The sequence below is a fragment of the Scardinius erythrophthalmus genome (genome assembly GCF_964197995.2).
Source record: "Scardinius erythrophthalmus genome assembly, chromosome: 1".
NCBI classification, from domain to species: Eukaryota; Metazoa; Chordata; class Actinopteri; order Cypriniformes; family Leuciscidae; genus Scardinius; species Scardinius erythrophthalmus.
Window position 1 is genome coordinate 70,779,292 of NC_138221.1, and position 16,728 is coordinate 70,796,019.

Sequence of the window (16,728 nt, forward strand, 5' to 3'; positions counted from 1 at the left end):
GGAGTAATGATGCTGAACATTCAGCTTTGATCACAGGAATAAATTACAGTTTAAAGTATATATTAATGTAGAAAGATGTTATTTCAAATTGTAATAACACAAACTTCTGGGCTCAGTTTGATTTTTACATCAAGTATTTCACAGAGCCGTGTAATAAGTCATGGTATCATACGTGTACTATTCATTTGAGATATTACGGTTATCGCCAATACCGGTATATTGCGACACCCCTACTTTACAATTATTGGTAACACTTTACAATAAGGTTCATTAGTTAATGTATTAACGAACATGAACTAACAATGAGCAATACATTTGCTACAGTATTTATTAATCTTTGTTAAAATTAGTTAATATAAATCCAGCTGTTCATTGTTTGTTCATGTTCGTTCACAGTGCATTAACTAATGCTAACAAATACATCCATTGATTTTAATAATGTATTAGTAAATGTTGAAATTATTATTAACTAAGATTAATAAATGCTGTAGAAGTATTGTTCATTCTTAGTTCATGTTAACTAATGTAGTTATCTAATGTTAACTAACGAACCTTATTGTAAAGTGTTACCCAATTATTTATTATGCTATTATTTAGATGCACATATGCTGATTCTCATTTGAGTGTCCAAAGGCAATATTTCCTTGATGGCTCTAATATCCAGCAGTGTTCCTGTATTTTTTCGTTGAGACTTTTGTCTTTTATGAGTTTAATGAAGAACTCTGTCTCATCTTATGTCTAAACACACCGCAATCTTTAAAGAACGATCGAGTGTTACGTACATCAGGTGACTGTAAATACGCAAAAGCTGTTTTCATTGCAGTTTTGCAAAATAATCCTTTTTCGAATTGTCTAAAAAAGCACTTCATGCGAACGGAAAAACTCTTTTGCGATATATGGGAGTTTTTGCGAAATTGACGTGTTTTCATTGGCCGTATTTTCAATTCGCAATTTCAATTTGCGCAATTTGAGGAGTAATGGAGACGCGGCTACAGTCAAGCTCTTGTTTGTCTTATATTTTCTGTATGCGAAGAAACAAATGCTTTTAAGCGTGAGGGTGCAAGGTCATTAACAACTTTGTACATTAAACAGCAATTGTAAAACAGAACAAAATGGTCAAAAGTAAAAAAAAAAAAAAAAGCTTTTTGAACAAAATTAAAGGCAATATTTGCTCAGTCTTGCCTCTGTAATATCCAGCAGTGCTCCTGTATTGTTGAGTGCTAGCAGAGTGCAATCCAGATGAGATCTTTTTTCAGTGTTTTTTTTTATTTTTATTTTTTTTATCGGGGAATAAGATACGGCACAATTGACCAATCAGAAGTCGTGTTATCATACGTGTACTGTTCTTTTGAAATATTAAGGTTATCGCCAACCCAACATCTGTATATCGCAACACCCTTCTTTACAATAATATATGCTATTATTTAGATGCCGATTCTCGTTTGAGAGTCCAAAGGCAATATTTGATCCTCGCGGTAAGTCATGTCACACTGTAAGATCTCAGTTATCATTAATGTCACACTGTAAGATCTCAGTTATCATTAATGTCACACTGTAAGATCTCAGTTGTCATTAATGTCACATTGTAAGATCTCAGTTGTCATTAATGTCACACTGTAAGATCTCAGTCATTAATGTCACACTGTAAGATCTCAGTTATCATTAATGTCTCACTGTAAGATCTCAGTTATCATTAATGTCACACTGTAAGATCTCAGTTATCATTAATGTCTCACTGTAAGATCTCAGTTGTCATTAATGTCACACTGTAAGATATCAGTTATCATTAATGTCACACTGTAAGATCTCAGTTGTCATTAACGTCACACTGTAAGATCTCAGTTGTCATTAACGTCACACTGTAAGATCTCAGTTATCATTAACGTCACACTGTAAGATCTCAGTTGTCATTAACGTCACACTGTAAGATCTCAGTTATCATTAACGTCACACTGTAAGATCTCAGTTGTCATTAATGTCACACTGTAAGATCTCAATAGTCATTAATGTCTCACTGTAAGATCTCAGTTGTCATTAATGTCACACTGTAAGATCTCAGTTATCATTAACGTCACACTGTAAGATCTCAGTTGTCATTAATGTCACACTGTAAGATCTCAATAGTCATTAATGTCTCACTGTAAGATCTCAGTTGTCATTAATGTCTCACTGTAAGATCTCAGTTGTCATTAATGTCACACTGTAAGATATCAGTTATCATTAATGTCTCACTGTAAGATCTCAGTTATCATTAACGTCACACTGTAAGATCTCAGTTGTCATTAACGTCACACTGTAAGATCTCAATAGTCATTAATGTCTCACTGTAAGATCTCAGTTGTCATTAATGTCACACTGTAAGATCTCAGTTGTCATTAATGTCACACTGTAAGATCTCAGTTGTCATTAATGTCACACTGTAAGATCTCAGTTGTCATTAATGTCACACTGTAAGATATCAGTTATCATTAATGTCACACTGTAAGATCTCAGTTATCATTAACGTCACACTGTAAGATCTCAGTTGTCATTAATGTCACACTGTAAGATCTCAATAGTCATTAATGTCTCACTGTAAGATCTCAGTTGTCATTAATGTCACACTGTAAGATCTCAATAGTCATTAATGTCTCACTGTAAGATCTCAGTTGTCATTAATGTCACACTGTAAGATCTCAGTTGTCATTAATGTCACACTGTAAGATATCAGTTATCATTAATGTCACACTGTAAGATCTCAGTTATCATTAACGTCACACTGTAAGATCTCAGTTGTCATTAACGTCACACTGTAAGATCTCAATAGTCATTAATGTCTCACTGTAAGATCTCAGTTGTCATTAATGTCACACTGTAAGATCTCAATAGTCATTAATGTCTCACTGTAAGATCTCAGTTGTCATTAATGTCACACTGTAAGATCTCAGTTGTCATTAATGTCACACTGTAAGATATCAGTTATCATTAATGTCACACTGTAAGATCTCAGTTATCATTAACGTCACACTGTAAGATCTCAGTTGTCATTAATGTCTCACTGTAAGATCTCAGTTGTCATTAATGTCACACTGTAAGATATCAGTTATCATTAATGTCACACTGTAAGATCTCAGTTATCATTAACGTCACACTGTAAGATCTCAGTTGTCATTAACGTCACACTGTAAGATCTCAGTTGTCATTAACGTCACACTGTAAGATCTCAGTTATCATTAACGTCACACTGTAAGATCTCAGTTGTCATTAATGTCACACTGTAAGATCTCAATAGTCATTAATGTCTCACTGTAAGATCTCAGTTGTCATTAATGTCACACTGTAAGATCTCAGTTATCATTAATGTCACACTGTAAGATCTCAGTTGTCATTAATGTCACACTGTAAGATCTCAGTTATCATTAATGTCACACTGTAAGATCTCAGTTGTCATTAATGTCACACTGTAAGATCTCAGTTGTCATTAATGTCGCACTGTAAGATCTCAGTTGTCATTAATGTCACACTGTAAGATCTCAGTTATCATTAACGTCACACTGTAAGATCTCAGTTGTCGTTAATGTCGCACTGTAAGATCTCAGTTGTCATTAATGTCACACTGTAAGATCTCAGTTATCATTAATGTCGCACTGTAAGATCTCACTAGTCATTAATGTCACACTGTAAGATCTCAGTTGTCATTAATGTCGCACTGTAAGATCTCACTAGTCATTAATGTCACACTGTAAGATCTCACTAGTCATTAATGTCACACTGTAAGATCTCAGTTGTCATTAATGTCGCACTGTAAGATCTCAGTTGTCATTAACGTCACACTGTAAGATCTCAGTTGTCATTAATGTCGCACTGTAAGATCTCAGTTGTCATTAATGTCACACTGTAAGATCTCAGTTGTCATTAATGTCGCACTGTAAGATCTCAGTTGTCATTAATGTCACACTGTAAGATCTCAGTTATCATTAATGTCTCACTGTAAGATCTCAGTTGTCATTAATGTCTCACTGTAAGATCTCAGTTGTCATTAACGTCACACTGTAAGATCTCAGTTGTCATTAATGTCTCACTGTAAGATCTCAGTTGTCATTAATGTCACACTGTAAGATCTCAGTTGTCATTAATGTCTCACTGTAAGATCTCAGTTGTCATTAATGTCACACTATAAGATCTCAGTTGTCATTAATGTCACACTGTACGACAGTCAAGACGTGTTAAAAACGGACACGCAAGTATGTTAGTCCAGACTTTTATATCCTCAATCAATGACGAGTTTTGTGATGTGAGCTGTGTTACACGCAGGATTGAAGTGGTGGCTACAAAGAAATCTCTAACGTTACTTTTGGCCATGGCTTGTCTTGAAAAACGAAGACAATGTGACGGTGGGCGTAGGAGAAGTCACTGCAGGACTGAGTCAAATCTTCTGGCATAATTTCGTCTGAGTAAAATTTGATCACAGCGGTCATTAATCTGCTGTCGGTGAACATGTCAAACTAACCTTCAAAGACTCCAGATCTTAGCCAAGTCTCAGACGGCCAAATCGCGGCCGAAATCGCTCAGTGTGAACCCGGCTGTATATCCAGCAGTGCTCCTGTATTGTTGAGTGCTAGCAGAGGCCAGTGAAATGTGAACAATGCTGTGGTCTGGACTGGATTATGGGGCTGTTGAAGAGGCTCTGCTCTAAGTCCTGTTTTGGGAAGGCCATCTCCTGGCCCACAGCGGAGTCTTTAGATGTGGAGCCCGTTCCCAGCCGCAGGAATGCATCGGGAGATGTGGAAGTGGTTAGCATGGCGTTCTGAGGGGAAGCTCGCAGGGTTTGTGTATCGGGTGCAATCACACACTTCAGGTTGGTTCATCTAGCCTCGCTTTTTCACCGTCACTCACTGGAAAAGAGAGCATAACTCTGCGTGCCACGTTTAACGTACCACTTGTTGAGTTTAAGACTGTTGAGGTTGATGTTGTCAACAGCTGTTTTTCTCTCTGCTATCACTATACTGTTGCAGGTATTTTGAAATCATGCATTTCAATTTGTCAAATGGCTTCAGTGTATGTAGATACAGTATACTTGTGATATATTTAATGATGCAGCAGCATGAACACAGCTAACAGAGTTTTGTTATAAGAACATTCTCCAAATATTCAGTGTTGGTTCTGGGAACGTAAAAAATGTCCAGCTTTCTTGATGTTAGAGGAACGTGTTTTAGGAGGTGTGATGTTACTCAAACGTTCTTTCAACTTAATTTTGATGAACAATGAAATATTCTAGTAACGTTGATTTGTAATATTCCAAGAACATAAAAATGTCCAGTTTCCTGAATGTTAATATAAAGTTATTTAAAGGTCAGTGTGATGTTCCTGAAACATTCTTTCAATCATTCCAACACCGGCTGTGAACAAGCACTGAAAGAAAGAGAAATAAGAACACAAACTACAACTTTATTCAGACACAGCCTTCGATGAACTGAAGATAAAAGACATTAAATCTGTGAAGATCTGATGAAACAACTCCACAAACAGCATTACCAGCTTCACTTATTACTAACCAGACTGACTTTATTTCTGTCAGACGTCTACAGAAGCTCTTATTGAGAATTAACAGAGGTTTAGATGTTGATGTTTGATTGAAAATGTTTAGTTTGGGGTCACCATTATGCTGATCAGTGTTTGCTTTAGTTGGACTCTTGACCCTTGACTTTTGTCAAGATACTTTTTATCAGTAATTGCAGGTGTTTTCAGAAAAGCAGAGCAACATGTCTGCATTAATGGTCAAACAACTGCATCATTACTCAATCCCAAAACTGCTTGCCATGTTTAACACACCCACTAGGCACAGATGTGAGGTTATTTACATTGTCCAAACATTGGTGGAAAACTTCCATTTAGGTTGAAGAATGACATCAGGTTGGATTCGGCCCACTTGATGAGCTCATTATTTGCTGTTTGTTTGTTTGTTTGGCCCTTGTCCTGGTTTATCACGCACTCTTGGCAGCAACCACACGTTTAATTGGATTTCAGTCATTAACTCCGCCAGTGGACATGTGACATCATCGTCGCCTGGAGACTTGGGACTGAATTCATAGTTTTTACAAGAATACCTTTGCTTGACACACTTTCAGATTTGTTTTTTTCTTCGCTTTGCATCACTTTTCATCAACACATTTTTTTGGGATCGAAAGCAATAGAGGAAGCTGTACTGTAAATTTAAAGGGTAAACTATATACAGAAAGCGAGCAAAGAACGTTCCCCATCACAGTCAAAGTGCACACTTAATAAAACTCAGTATTTTCAGTGATTGGTCACTAGCCGACTAAAACTAAAATAAGAAATATAGGTTACACTTTACAATAAGGTTCATTAGTTGACATGAACTAAGAATGAACAATACTTCTACAGCATTTATTAATCTCAGTTAATGCTCATTTCAACATTTTCTAATACATTATTAAAATCAATGGTTGTATTTGTTAGCATTAGTTAATGCACTGTGAACTAACATGAACAAACAATGAACAGCTGGATTTTTATTAACTAGCATTAACAAAGATTAGTAAATACTGTAACAAATGTTTTGTTCATTGTTAGTTCATGTTAGCAAATACATTATCTAATGTTAACTAATGAACCTTATTGTAAAGTGTTACCGAAATATAGTTATGACTGAAGGATTTTTGTCATGTCATGATCCAATAGTCTGGTATGACTGTTATATATTTTTGTAGTCCAAAACCTGAAACAAGTTAGCATTTTAGCACTTCCAGATCATTTGTCCTGGAGTCATTTGGTTATTTGAATGGGGTTTTGGTTTAATGTCTGAAATAAGGTCTGTGATGAACACAAGCTCAAGATATTTTCAGGTTTTATTCTATGATATAAAATACATCAGTAAAAAAAAGGGATTGCTAACAAGTGGCTAAATAGGACTACAAAGATTGTCGAGGGCATTAAATGTCTCCACACCGAACAGGTAAACTCATCACTTGTCCAATTTCACAGCCTTGTTGTGTTTATAATCACGTTTTTGCAAACTACTCTAACTCAATTCTATTCTAAAGGGCCATTCACACCAAGAACCATAACTATAACGATAACTATATTTGCGTTCGCACCAACAAACAATAACAGTCTGTTTATTCTAAGCTCGCGCGCTGCGGTTTCAAAGTGTGTTCAACGTCGTTGAACATGTTTTTGCTGTTCTTGTTGCTTTAACCAGCCGATATCTTCAGCATGCTGTGTTTAGAGTGAAGCTAGTGTAATCAAGCTAATAATCTAACAGTGGATTTAGCTGACGTGGTCAATATAGTGGAATAAAAACAACACCTAGTCTTTTTCACTGCAACTTTAAAGGAAGCAAGACAATGTTGTCGATACCTGAGGTAATGTTAATACTTCTCACCATTTATTCAGAGTGTATGTACGATTGTTTTCCATATCCATTTTCTTGAAAAGAGCCTTGACTTGTCAAACACTGCTGGCTTTTTCTGGACCTCAGCGATTATCTTCTCCATAATGTCGTCTGCCATTTTAAATGCGCAAGCCCTTAAATTAGAATGGATTCTGATTGGTTGTCGGTTTTTTTATCGTTCGACCGCTGGAAAAAAATCATTCTGAAAGTGATCCCTACGATATCGTTTCTCCATATCGGTATCGTTACAGCTGTGGTGTGAACTCTGCTATTTTTTAATACTGAAAATGATTTTTAGAGCTCCATCCTTATTGTTATCGTCCTTGTTGTAAATGGGCCTTAACTCACTTGCTGAAAGCTTAATGGTGCTGGTGTTGGAGTGCGACCGTGGTGTAGTTTGTTGTTTAGCGCTTTACTTAGTATTTAGGCTTCAAAATTCATACATGTTATGTTCATTTGAGAAGATTATCACGATGAACAAAACATGTAAGAATCATAAAGTTGGTCACATAGCTTCCCTTTCAGCAACATAGACAGTAATTTTCCACAATAATCCAACAGCCAGTGGAAAAATCCTTTTGTCGAGGGAAACCAGTGTGATGCTGACTTCCAGGTTGGCCCACAAAAATACATCATTACTGAAATGCTCTAGTGTAATATAATAAATTAGGATGTCTTTAGCACCAAAGGTTTTGTATTATTATCAATTATTAGTATAATACAGGACGGATTGAATTCAATGTTGATTCCTGATCTAACATGAAGGTTGCTACAATATTTTATTTCTTTGCATCACAAATGATCCATTTTTAGTAACGAACCTCCCGGCAGTTTATTGTTGGCTCTTTTGTAAAAAAAAAAAAAAAAAAAAATGCACTGAAATAGGACAGCTATTAAACGAAAGAAATCAGGTCTGGCTGTCATTGGCACATATGTAATTTAAAACCATTCCAGGACGTTTTGCATGTCTTGTTCTGTACAGCACAGCACTTCCTTTCATCTGCTGAATTGTGTTTTTTTCCCCCCCTATGCCGTTGCTTTAAAGTGTCGAGATGAAACGAGTGCCTTTATCTGACGTACGTGTTAGTGCGCCAGACACACACGGCTGAGGATGAATAAATTAGCCCCGCATGAGCAATGAACAACACAGATGCCCATTTGTGTCAATAGGCAGGCGCATTTACGCCGCGGTCCTCATCGAGCTAATTAAACAGTCATTGGGCTAACGAGCACCCAGGATCCCCGGTCTGGTTCCTACCTGCCGTTCAGGGTCTTTTGGCCACTTTAAAGTCAGCGCTGAACTTCAAACAGCCAGCCAGCGCACACATCAAGAGAGCAACGCTTGATAGCAGAGATCAGAGGATGAGCGGAGAAATTTAAACGAGATGAAACCGCATAAAATGCTGGCTGCTCGCCGCATTATATGCTGGCTTGTTGGACACACTTCCACACTCGTATGTCTGACAGAGAGGAAATGTATGTGATATTTAGCATGGCTTGCATCATTTTTGTTGCATATTGAAGCTTTTGCGTGCCCTTTTGATATGCACATGTGAATTTAAACATGTATATGCATGCAGACACAAGCAGCTGGTGTGCTGTTTGTTTGTCCCGATCCCCCTTCCCATCAAAAGAGGCTCCCCCTTCCCAATGCAAATGAGAATCGGTGCATTGTTTAACTTTCCGTTGCTATGGAAATGCCATAGCGGGCTATCGCACTTGAAAAAGAAAAAAAAGTTAGCTCTTTTCTTGTCATGAGCATCAGAGGAAATGCATATACATGACAAACAATTGTGCTCTGAATGTTCACACTTTAGATGTTATTTTGGCGAAAGTGATACAGAACTTCTTGGAACTGAACCAGGTTTTTATTCCTTTCATGCTTGCTTTGCATCTATCCCTATTTAAGCACACATTTCGCAAACAGCAGAGTCACATACACAGGCCAACTCAGTTCCCATCACTGCAAATGGCAGGACAATATGTTTGTCTTAAAATGCGGCGTGACTCTAAGCGTAAACTCGCATGAGGGGAGTGCCACAGGGATCTGTGCTTGGCCCGAATATGTTGTCCCACGTCTGCAGCTGCGGATCTCTTTGAGTCTCGGCTTCGGCCCAGTCCGGGGGCACATCCCTGGGGGTTCAGAGGCCAACATCAAACGGGCTAATCACTGCAGTCCCGCTGGATCAGACGGAGGATAAGAATAGGCAAGAAAATAAACCAGCTGGCCCTAAACTCGTCCTCGTTTTGAAGACGACAGTGTTGCATTCCCTGGATGAACTGCAGATTAAACTCATCGTTTGTATTTGTGCAAATCTCTACCAAAACATGCGTTTTTGCTGAGCTCCTACAGACATAGAAGAGGCTAATTAATGCCTGTGTGTTGTGATGTTGTCACGTTTGTGTTCAGTTAGTTTCGCCTTTCATTAACATTTAAGGTACGTTTTACAAGGCAACGATATGCTTAAAACGGAGAAGTTTTTCCTTTGAGTTTTCCGCGTACAGACGACACCATTGTCAAAACGATCCCGTTCACACGGATCCGCGAAAACGACTAAAAGCACTGTATTCTGCTGCCATGCCAGTAGATGGCGATGAAACACTATAGACTGAACACGTAATACGCATGCGCATGACGTCATCATCTTCAGAGATTCACGATTGTATCGTTTACACGAAGACTGTTTTCAAAAACTTGCACTTTGAAACCCGTTTTCTAAAGTTTGAGTGTTCAGGCGCCAGTGACGTGTAAACGAATGATCGGCCAAAACGTCTAGAAAGTTGTACGTTTTTAGTTGAAAACGGTGTCGTTGAAAAAAGCCCCTTAGTTTGTTTGTCTTCAGTCACATGTTTCCTTTGTTTTCATTTCCCGCCACTCATCAGTAACCACGGACATTCGTTCATCACAGCTGTTCGTCATGTAGTTCATCACTATGGGTATTCAAGTTGATCACCTTCACTCAGTGTTTGTCCGGTCTCGTTTAAGTTACGCAGTCTGTAGGTTGCGTTTTCTTGGTTTACCTGTTCCTGGAAACGTACTATTCACCTTTCAAAGAACTATTCTTTGTTTGCCATAACCCCATGCTGACAGATGTATTTTTGCCAGTCTGTGTTGATGCTCCGAGCCAGGGAGAGTCCGTTTTTAGGGTGTGTTTGGAATGGCATACTACTCCTACTATTTTTGCATTATGCCGAGTGTATGAACTTTCTGTTTGCATGTCTGGGTGACCTACTACATTTGCACACTGCATGAAACATTATATCCCACAATGCAGTGCAATGCATGCTACCTGTCAGTTTAATACAATATTGGTGTAAAAATACATAATGGTTTGTTAACAGAGATTGTTGGTTTAATATCAGGCCTGGGATGCATACATTTGGTGTTAGTTCACAATTATTAGCTCCAACCCATGTCCAGTGTGCAAATTGAACAAAGAAAAAGTGTGCATTGACTTGTACCTGAACTTTAAAAGGGGCTCAAACCTCTTTTTAGCTATGATATAGTGTCTGTCAATACACTACTACTACTACTAATAATAATAATAATGTTTTAATATTATGTTAACATTTATTTTGACGGAAACTGCAGTCGAGCTTTTATTCTGGCAGAAAACTAGTTTTATTTTGGCAAGCAAATACAAAGCCTAATTACACTTAGATGTTAGGTTTTTTTTGACAGCAATGGCGCAAAACACGACATTAAAGTCCTTCTATGTTATTATGAGAAGTTTAAATAAATTCTAGTTAATGAATGGGAAGCATTGAAATCTATTCGTGGCGGTCAATGCTGATAATCAATGTATGGGAAGCACTGTACATAAAAAGTTGCCATTATTCATTTAAAGACATCGATACTAGATATATTATTAGCTATAATAATTTTTTAAGGTCTCTTAAGTTTTTCCAGACAATGAATATGAAGGTGTTTCTTCAACTATGGTCACATTATCACTTATTCGCTTCTTTATACAATTTCTACTTTTTGTTATTGTTTTTATGTAAAAGTCATATTAAAAAAAAAATATATATTTGAAATTCAATGCCTAAATAACTTATTTTGCCTACTTTTCAAATAAATTGTATGTATAGATTGTGTTACTATTCATTTTTTAAATCTATTTAGTGTTTAAAAACTGCTAATGTAAGAGTGAAATAAGCATAAACCATTTCATTTGTATACAATTATTCACATACATTTTATACAGTCTCAGGCGTGGTGCTATTTCAGCATAAACAAAACATTTTTTTTTAATAATTTCCTATAAAGGGTTTGTCAAATTATTCAAAAAGTGTGAGGCAATTTTAATAAGTTAATTTATTCATTTATTTTTGGTTTAGAATACAATACTAGATATGGAATTAGCCTTAGCAAGACGAAGAAACTCATCATTTTGTTCCAGAAATGTAATTTGGGAAATGTTCATAATGTTTCAGAAAAATTCTTCATTGTTATTGGACAAATGATATAAACTAGTGAAAGTCACAAAGTGGATCAAACATGTTGAAGAAACACACATGACCCCTCATCTCAGCATAAGGATGAGTTTCTTCTCGAGTTGTGTTTGATTGAAAATCTGCAGGATTGCTCTTGGCAGTAAACAATTCACATGTGTTGCTGTGCAGAAGCTTTCGTTTTTGATTGTGGATAAGATGATTGAAATCTGATCTCCGCTTTGTTCTGCTAAGTTGATTCAAATAGATGCTTGTGCAACTCGCCTAAACACACAGAGAAGTTACCAGGCACATGACGTTCAGTTGCGGATGTGACAAGAACACACACTTTCATTCCCCTCATCTGTTTTTACTTCTTTGCGATTATCTGCACTATTTTGTTTTTTAAACTTTGCATTGTTTATGAGTTATGGGCCTGCATACATGTGTGTCTAACACATGCCTGATGTTCTGAAGCATTACTATAAATTAATGAATCCAAAGTGTCCAAAAACACATTGAGAGAGAGAGGGCTGTTGCTAGGAGAGAAACGGGAGGCGTATGAATGGAGAAAACAGCCCGCTGGTTCATGCATCTGAAAGCATTTAAATCCAACACAGTCACTCTTTCCACAGAGCATTACATGCATACCATCAGCATCGTCCTGTAGGGGGCGCCACACAAACACACTGATCCACAGGAATAACCTTTCTGTGCGAAGCTGCATACGAAGAACAAATTCCTCATGTTTGGAATTTCCTCTGGAAGTTTTAAAGGGATGCAGATGTTGTTTTCTTGTATCGTACGCAAACCACATCGTTGAATAATCGGCCCACACTTAAAGCAGGAGTGCTTATATGGTGTGTGTCGCTGCATGTGTCTTTAGCATCGGGAATGACATTAATTAAGAGGCGTCCCTGAGTGTAATCCCACCCAAGAGTCACACACTGATTCAGCAACACACACCCCTGGTGGTCCAAACCGTCGCGACAATCGCAAATCAACACATCATGACCCAGAAAATGTGGGTCAAATAAGTAAATGCATGTCTATTTGGGTCATTTCCAAATTTAAAAGAATAAAACAAACCTTTTAGCAGTTTAGCAGTCAGATTTCACAAACTCTTGCCAGATATTTCCTCACCATCAAAGCCTGGCGAAGTGAATAATTTCGACAGCATGCAGGCAGTCTGAAAGAAGAAGAAAAAAAGCATATTGCTGGCACAGAAGCTGCATGTTGATTTCATGATCCTGAACTGTGTTTGCAGTGGAAAACTGGCTTACTGCTTACTGGACTGATATCAGTGTTATGTTGCATTCACTCGACCAGACCTCATCATGCATTTCATTTAGAAAGTGCCATCCGGCAATCGTCTTGTGCGTTAAAAACATTTGTCAAGAGGGTGTTGGTGTTGGCTCTGGAAGGTTTTTTTTTTTTTTTTTCATGAACAAAGCCAATCAGCTATAAGGTGAACCACAACACTACAAACTTGTATTTGAAGAAAATATACAATACAGTGTACTTAACGAGGGAAAGGACTACAAAACCATGATGCATTGTGAATGACAATCAAATAAAAAATGATAGAAAACTAGGTAACACTTTATTTTAGTGTCCTTGTTACATGTACTTATTGTAGTAATAACAGTAAATTACACACAATTACATGCAACTAATCCTAAACCAAACCCTAATCCTACCCTAACCTATAGTAAGTGCATTAATGTTACTCAGTACTTAAATTACACTGTACACTGTAAAATAAAGTGTAACTGAAAACTATTAATTGAAAGTTGTTGATTACATCTATAGCAACAATTTTAAGTTTACTGCAAAAATATGCATGTCAAATAAAATGCAAATATTTAAGTATTTTGACAGCAAGGCGAGAATCATATTGACTTGAGAATCCGCTTGATTATATTGATCGGTCATTTGCGGTGCATCATGGGTGATGTAGTTTTTCACTGCGCATTTAGCTGGTTATTTAAAAACAATACGTTAATGCAAACAGATAGCTTTAAACAAAAGCATATACCGTTAATTAACAACCTTGGAACTCTTTAAGGGTTTTATAAGTGATCGTTAAAAACGATTTTCTCAAATTGGAGAAAATAACAAAATTAAGTTTTTAATTCCGGAACCCAATACCAAGTCAAGTTCATTGCAATCAAGCGTGGCGTCAGTTCTGGCAGATCACGTTAGTCGAGCTCGCATCAGCTGACTCTCAGCTGATCCACTTCTACTTATAGGAATGCGACGCCTATCACTGTATACATATAAGCTTCTTCAGTATTATCGACCGCTATCATGTTTCTCAGGAGCTAATTACCCTCCTCCCTCCCCAGCTCCTCCTCTCGTCAGTCAGGATTCGGCATTATGATTCCCCTTGAATCAGAATACATTCTCGAATTATGTTGTACTTTAAAATCTTGAATTAATGATATCTGCAATACATTCATGTTGGTTATTTACGACTTTGGTCAGAGCGAGATGGCTACGTACCTTTTCTACAAAATAATGAGCAAGCAATGTTCATAAGCCGTGTTTTTGCTTTAAGTTTTATGCAGGTGCTGTAAATTTAATCATTACATATCCTATCGTAATTGTACAATTAGTTACATCCATTTCTACATTTACTATGAATATAGATGCTGCATCCATTACATCGTCCATGTTTTTGTTCACTCATAATTATGCCTTCGTGGTGCCGTTCATGTGTGTTTAACTCGTAAATACGATCTATCCGACTTGACTTTAACACACCAATAGTCTCATGTCTTTCCTTTATTGCTTTAGTGTGAAATTGCTGTAAAAGTGGCATCATTGAACTGCCCACTTTTAGTTTTTCCAAGCATGACTGGGTGTTAATCACATTTTTTATTGATTGTGAGAGGACATACTGCAGTAGATTGACTTCGAATGCACTATTCTACTGTCATGAGTGAATATTGTAGAAAAATCCTACTAGTATTAATACAGGTTTGCAAAATGCAATACAAAATGATGCTGTTTATGAAGAGGTGCCAGCAGGAGGCGCTTGAGGAGCAGCAGAAACGGTGGTTGCTCCGGTAACGGATGAAGGCGACACAAGGCGACACGACGCGACAAATGCAAATAAATCCCATTATAATCAGTGATGCTGTCTACACTTTAAGTGGTTTGACGCGACAAATGCATATAAAACCCATTATAATCAGTGATGCTGTCTACACTTGACAAATTCCCGACAGTAAACTTATGCTTCTTTCTATTTCTGATGCACTTCAATCGCTCGCGCTACTTCTGACACGAAGGACAAATGTGTTTTTGCATGTGCGAGACTGTTTCTGTGCGTTTCTGGCTCTCTGGGGACAGAGGAATGAGGCTCTCCTCTTTTTGAAAATTTCAGCTTTGAGTTTTCCCTCTGGCTTTAATGTGTTGCCTCTTTTTCGGGCCCCAGCTTTGATCTGGGTCTGGATGTGTTATCATTCCGTCATGATGAGCTCATGGAGTGGACGGCCTTTGGCTTCGCACTGGTGTGGAGAGGTGTAATCCACCTGGAATCCATATGTCTCTCCCAGTGTGTTTATAGCCCACGTCCAGAGAGACTGATGTTGGCCAAGTGGGAGTCTAATGTGAAGATGCCGCGTATGTAAAGCTCTTTAGCCTCACGACTTCCTTCATGCAGATGCTCCATGATATATTGAAAATATACAATATATTCAACATTATTGTTATTTTACAGTGCTCTTGTTACACATTACATGCAGTTAATATAGTAATTATGATAAATTGTGCATGATTACATGCAACTAACCCTAATCTACATCCTAACCCTATAGCAAGTACATGTAGTTAATCATTACTACTCAGTTCTTTAATGTATAATTACACTTGCACTTATTATTATAGCCAATATACAATTAAGCAGTGATATCTCTAGTTACTTTCATAATTCATAAAGACTCCCAACGAGATCGAACAAGAATCAATTCATGTTGGAAAGATCTTGCTGGTTAAACTGGATTTTCAACAGGATATTTTGTGCTTTTGGATCATTTGGAATCTTTATTAGTGCTTTAATTGTATTATAACAATGTTCTGCTCCTCAAAAAAAAAAAAAAAAATACAATAAAAGTCCATATCTTCTTAAGAATCATGGTAGTTATGTTGGGAGTTTTTTTTTTTTTTTTTTTCTAATTTAGTGTCTGGTGAAATTTAGGATTGGTTCTTTTATAATATATATATATATAAAGGCTTGATTTTTATGTTTTCTAATTTTAGCAGATCTTCCCCAAAATGCATGGCTCATTATTATACTTATGTTATCGCTGAGTCAGCATAAATCTAAAAATAGTCATAAAAGCGTGTTTATTGTGGCGTCCTTCATGGGTCACGAGCCCAGGTTCCTTGAGGCCGTGTGTGTGCCAGAGACTCAGCGTCTGACGGGTTGAACTCAGCCTGAATGAAAATGAATGGGTGCGTTTGTGTGGCCATAGCGTTTGAATTAGCAGCATCTTCTCCAGTCTTATTTACAGTACGAGCTCCCCATCGAAGCGTCCTGCTCTCCACATTGGAGGCGTCCTGTGGTTAAGGAGGTTTGGAAAATTGACCCTCCTTGTCTGACTTGTGGCTAGGCGGAAGCACTGTCGCCCTTTCCTTAAGTCCCTTCCTTCTGCTTTTTCCCCCCAAAAAAATCCCCTTAAAGAGTGCAGGATGAGAAGGATTTCCTCTGGTTTGACGGCACATCTTTAATTTGAGTCTGCTCGTCTTCCACTCTTCTCCGAGCTCAAACCTCTGCGGAGCTGGCATTCCCCGTTCCCTGCCGCGTTGCTTTATTTGTCCTTCTCATCTCACTTCTCTCTGTGACGGATGGTGACGAACTGTCTGCTCTTCTTACACACCCTCGGTCAGGCTTT

General features: G+C 37.6%; 1 protein-coding gene across 2 annotated transcripts in view; it reads left to right on the plus strand.

The window, feature by feature from the left end:
• The window catches only part of cep112 (centrosomal protein 112), a 210,447-nt gene that overhangs the window by 72,624 nt on the left and 121,095 nt on the right, over window positions 1-16,728 (plus strand). The window lies entirely within an intron of this gene.